This window comes from Trichechus manatus, unplaced genomic scaffold, assembly GCF_000243295.1.
Source record: "Trichechus manatus latirostris isolate Lorelei unplaced genomic scaffold, TriManLat1.0 scaffold00040, whole genome shotgun sequence".
NCBI classification, from domain to species: Eukaryota; Metazoa; Chordata; class Mammalia; order Sirenia; family Trichechidae; genus Trichechus; species Trichechus manatus.
Window position 1 is genome coordinate 3,996,918 of NW_004443976.1, and position 6,150 is coordinate 4,003,067.

The 6,150-nt window shown below is 39.0% G+C and overlaps 1 non-coding gene across 1 annotated transcript; it reads right to left on the bottom strand.

Moving 5' to 3' along the window:
* Positions 1–5,645: 5,645 nt before the first annotated feature.
* Positions 5,646–5,716, bottom strand: TRNAG-UCC (transfer RNA glycine (anticodon UCC)). The gene has a single exon. It is a non-coding gene; the product is annotated as a tRNA-Gly (tRNA).
* Positions 5,717–6,150: the final 434 nt, after the last annotated feature.

The window sequence follows — 6,150 nt, forward strand, 5'->3', positions numbered from 1 at the left end:
TAATGATGAGAACATTGATGACGATGACAACGATGGTGATGATGTTGATAATAATAATGATAGTAATAAGAACAGCAAACTTACAAACTGATATATATATCTATCTCAGGCATTATTCTAAGCACTTTATACACATTAACTGCTTTAATCCCCACAGCAGACATATGATGAAGATACTATTATTATCCCCATTTTAGAGAAAAGAGGTGAGGAAAGATTCGCTAAATAGCTTGTCCAAGGCCACACAGCTGGTAAACAGAGGAGCCAGGATTCCTATCTAGGCCATCTGGCCCTGGAGTCCTTTCCCATAACCACCATGCTATATAAATATTGCTGTATATCATTTTATATGTTCTCTAAATATATATGCATCATATAGAGTGTTTAATTGCATATCTTTAAAAATTGTATGTAATTTGATAACATTTGTGGTTTTTTTTTTTTTTTGCTATTACAAACAATGCTGCAATTAACAGTCTTGTATACTTCTCCTTGTACATTTGTTGTTATTTAGTAAATATCTAGAATCCAATCTTGTGGTGTGGTTGGTAGGTTATGCACATTATCAACTTAAACAAAAAAAGATATTCCAAAACTGTTCTTCAAAGTAAGTGTACCGATTTACAGTTCTGCCAGCATCGTACAAGACTTCGCAGGAGCCCCACCCGCTCTTGGCATTTTGGGACTTACTGATCTTTGCCAATCTGATAGGTATGGGCTGGTATTTCATTGCTGGTTTACTTTGCATTTCTTTGATTAGGAGAGAGATAGGAGCATCTTTTCATACATGTTTATTATCTATTTGTGCTTCCTTTTTGGAGGATTGTTTGTCTTGCCTGATTTTTAAGTAATTCTATTAATATTCTGATTATATAGTCAGTTACATGGTTTTTTAAACACCTCCCCATAGTAGCTATTGACTTTCTTTTTGTGGGCTTGATACACAGAAGCTCTTATTTTAATATAGTTATAATCTCAGTATTTTATTTTCTCAATAAGATTTACGTTTTTGGCCTAAGTAATATGTCAGTAGGAGCCCTGGTGGCACAGTGGTTAAGAGCTCCGCTGCTAACCTAAAGGTTGGCAGTTCCAATCTACCAGCCACTCCTTGGAAACCCTATGGGGCACTTCTACTCTGTCCTGTAGGGTTGCTGTGAGTCAGAATTGACTCGATGGCAATGGGTTAATATGTCAGTAAAGAGCCTGGTGGTGCAATAGTTAAGCACTTGGTTGTTAACTGAAAGGTTGGTGGTTTGAATCCACCCAGGAGCTCTGTGGGAAAAGACCTGGTGATCTGCTTCTGTAAAGATTAAACCAAAAAAACAAAAACAAATCTGTTGCTTCTGAATCGGTTTGGACTCATAGCGACCCTATAAGACAGTGTAGAACTGACCTATAGGGTTTCTAAGGCTTCAGTCTTTAAGGAAGCAGACTGCCACATCTTTCTGCTGTGGAGCAGCTGGTGGATTTGAACTGATGACCTTTCAGTTAGCAGCTGAGTGCTTAACCGCTGCGCCACCAAGGCAAGATTACAGCCAAGAAAACCCTAATGGGACAGTTCTACTCTGTCACATGGGGTTACTATGAGTCGGAATTGACTCAGTGGCACCTAACAACAACAGTATGTCAATACTCAGATGTCATAAAAATATTCTGCTGTATATATTTTTTAATTTTTCTTTTCACATTCATGTGATTTTTTTTGTGTATGATATGAAGTTGTTGTTGTTTTTAGTTGCTGTTGAGGCAGCTCCAAATCATGGCAACCTCATGTATAACAGAATAAAACTTTGCCTGGTCTTGTGCCATCTTTACCATCTTTGATATATTTGAGTCCATTTTTGTGACTGTGGTGTCAATTCATCTTCTTGAGGACTTGCCTTGTTTTTGCCAACCCTCTACTTTACCAAATATGATGTCTTTTCTAGGGACTGTTCTTTCCTGATGACATCGCCAATGATATGAGGTAGGTACCCAATTTTATAGTCTTCCATAGGAAAAGTTGGACCTATCTTTTCCCATATAGTGATGTCGAAGCATTGTTTATTGAACAGCCTAATTCTTTGCCCAGTGATTTGTGGTGACATTTTTCTCTCAAATTCCAAATTTCCATATCTAAGCAGTTCTATTTCTAAACCCTGTATTCCCTATGGCAATATCACAGTTTAAATTACTTTGTGTATCAGTGTTCAAAAGGATAACCCTCTTGTTCTTTTTCTTCTCCTTTTCTGCCTTTTTCCTCCCCTTCTTTGCAATTGTCTGGGTTATTCTTGAGTTTTTGCTGTTTCATATGCATTTTAGAATCATCTTGTCAAGTGCTTTGAAAAACCCTATTGGAATTTTTATTGAAATTCTATTAAATTTATAGATAAATTTGATGGGAATTGCTGTCTTGAAATATTGAACTTCCCATCCATAAACATAGTAAATCCCTCCTTTTCTTTCCCCCTTCAATAAAGTTATATTGCTTTTTCCATAAAGGTCTTACACATCGTGTGTTAGGCTTATTCCTGGGCACCTTAACATTTTTATTTCTATGGTTACTAATGCCCTTTAAAAATTGCATTTTAAAAATTACTATTGATTTGTATATATTGATTTCTAGCAACTTTGCTGAACTTTCTTATTGGTGCTGTTGTTAGGTGCCGTTGAATCGGTTCCAACCCACATCGACTCCATGTACAACAGAATGAGATATTGCCCAGTCTTGAGCCTTCCTCACAATTGTTGCTGTTTGAGCCCATTGTTGTAGCCACTGTGTCAATCCGTCTCTTTGAGGGTCTTCCTTTTTTTCACTGACCATCTACTTTATCAAGTGTTTTCTTCCCTTTTGGTTTCTAGCTCCAAGTCTTTGCTCATTTCATTATAATAATTTACCTTGTCTTCTTGAGCTGCCCTTTGAAATCTTCAGTTCACTTCTTTTACTTCATCATTTCTTCTGTTCGCTTTAGCTACTCTACATTCAAGAGCAAGCTTCAGAGTCTCTTCTGACATCCAGTTTGGTCTTTTGTTTTTTTCCTGTCTTTTTAATGACCTTTTGCTTTTTTCATGTATGATGTCCTTGATGTCATCCCACAACTTGTCTGGTCTTCAGTCATTAATGTTCAATGCATCAAATCTATTCTTGAGATAGTCTCTAAATTCAAGGTTGTACTTTGGTTCTCATGAACTTGTTTTAATTTTCTTCAGCTTCTCCTTGAACTTGCATATGAGCAGTTGATGGTCTGTTCCACTGTCTGCCCTTGGCTTTGTTCTGACTGATGATATTGAGCTTCTCCATTGTCTCTTTCCATAGATGTAGTTGATTTGATTCCTGTGTATTCCATCTGGCAAGGTCCACGTGTACAGTCACTGTTTATGTTGTTGAAAAAATATATTTCCAGTGAATAGGTCATTGATCTTGCAAAATTCTATCATGCAATCTCTGTCATTGTTTCTACATGATGGCGGTCTTCAAATCCGAAAATTATTTTCAGAAGAAGAAGAAGAATTTTTAAGTGCTTGTTATTGATGAGACAATTTGCACACATTATCTCTTAATCTACCCAACAACAGTTATCATCCACATTTGACAGATGAGAAAGTAAAGCTTGGAGAGTTTAAGTGACTTGCTATTGGTTCCGTAAATGATGGCATTGGAGTCAAGGTCTGCCTGTCTCCAGGGCCCACATTCTAAGCCTGCCTTAACTATTACTAGTTGTTGTGCAGTTGATTCTGACTCATGGCAACCTTATGCGTGTCAGAGTAGAACTGTACTCCAAAGGGTTTTCAGTGGCTGGTTTTTTGGATGTAGATTGCCAGGCCTTTGTTGTGAGGCACCTCTGGGTGGACTCAAACCTCCAACCTTTTGGTTAGCAGCCAAGTATGTTAACTGTTTGCACCACCAGGGACTCCAAACCTGTCTTACTCTCTTTTAATATTACCTTCTTCAAATTAGTCGTCTCTAGTTAAGTGCCTCTTATTTGAGCTTCCTCTGTACCCTGGAGCCCTGGTGGCACAGTGGTTAAGAGCTTGGCTGCTAACCAAAAGGTCAGAAGTGTGAGTCCACCAGCTGCTCCTTGGAAACCCTATAGGGCAGTTCTACCCTGCCCTATAGGGTTGCTATAAGTCGGAATCGACTCATTGGCAACGGGTTTGGTTTTTTTTGGCCAATGCCTTCGGCATATCCTTATCTTAGCACTTGTCACAATGTGTAAAATTACTTGTTTAAATATCTCTAGCACCTCCACCATCAGATAATACACCACTGTATGTCCAGTGCCCAGCACAGTGCCTCCAATAAAGTAGAAATGTTTGTTGAATTGATACACTATCATTTCTGTGTTGCCATTTATTTGCGTTCTTACTGCCACACTTGCCTTGTCTTGGTTCCACTGCTAGAGAAGGTGGGGCATTCTGAGCTAGTGAGAGATGCATGACCTTGGTGAGCAAAGGCAGCATCAAGTTGGGATTTGGCACACTTAGAGACTGCTTGTGGGGCACAGTGGTTGTTCAGTGGTACAATTCTCACCTTCCATGTGAAAGACTCAGGTTTGATTCCTGGCCAGTGCACCTCATGCACAGTCACCACCTGTCTGTCGGGAGGCTTGCATGTTGCTATGATGCTAAACGGAGCCCTGGTGGTGCAGTGGTTAAGAGCTTGGCTGATAACCAGAAGGTTGGCAGTTCAGATCCACCAGCTGCTCCGTATAAACCCTATAGGGCAGTTCTACTCTGCTCTATAGGGTCGCTATGAGTCAGAATTGACTTGATGGCATTGGGTTGATTGGATGATGCTGAGAAGATTTCAGTGTCGCTTCCAAGCTAATACAGACTAGGAAGAAAGTCCTGGTGATCTACTTCTGAAAATCAGCCAATGAAATCCCTGTGGACACACACATATATATATCTATACCATAAACCAAACTCACTGTCTTTTGGTTAGCAGCCCAGCTCTTAACCACTGTGCCAGCAAGACTCCATATATATATATATATATATATATATATATACAACTGTTTGAAGGTATTGAAGAACAACGCCCAAATGGGAGACCCTGGAAGGGACATGAAATAAGAAAGAGGATAATAAAAAACTAGGTGAGCTCTATATTTAACTAGCTTTTTCTCTGAGGGCACTTTCCACTTTTCATCTACACACAGAGAAGAGACAACTTTTCATGACAGGTAAATAAATAAGAAAGAACTTCCCCAATCTTTGCTTGTCTGGGTGCCATTAATTTGGAAGCTGTTTTTTTTTCTTTTTCTTTTTTTAACCATATGAAGTAGAACCTAGTATATTATTCAATCTAGATTAAGTGGATAATCAAAATAATTTCTGTCTAAATCCAAACTCTTGCTTCAATTTTAATTTTTTTATCAAATCAATATTTTTTTTTTTAGCTACTGTTGAATCCGCCTCTAACTCATGGTGACCCCATGCACAACAAAACAAAATGCTGTGCCAAAACACTACACCATCCCTGTGACCCGGTAATAAATCGAACTGATGTGACTCAGGGTTTTTTTGGCTGATTTTTGGAAATAGATTGCTAGGTCTTTCTTCCTAGTTCGTCTTAGTCTGGAAGCTCCACTGAAACCTGTTTAGCATCATAGAAACATGCAAGGCTCTACTGACAGAGAGGGGCGTGGTGGCTGCCCATGAGGTGCATTGGCCAGGAATTGAACCCGGGCCTCCTATATGGAAGACAAGAATTCTACCACTGAACCACCAATGCCACATCAAATCAACGTAGGCACACGTTTATTGAAAAGTTTAATAGTACTTATAATGAAAACTGCTGCACTGCATCTTTTAAGTTCCACCACTACTTGCTTTCAATGCTGCTATTATTTCTTCTGGTATTTACTTACCTCCATATTTCTAACAGAAACCCTGGTGGTGTAGTGGTTAAGAGTTCAGCTGCTAACCGAAAGGTCAGCAGTTCTAATCCACCAGGTGCTCTTGGAAGCCCTATGGGGCAGTTCTCCCCTGCCCTGTAGGGTCGCAATCGACTTGACAGCAACGGGTTTGATTTTTTTTCTTTTTTATATTTCTAACTAGTATCCATATATTGCTATTTATTGGCTTTTGTTTTAGATGTTGCCTATTGGCTTTCCTCTATGGGAGAAGGGATATTAGCTTTCTTACACCACCCTCACACATATACTG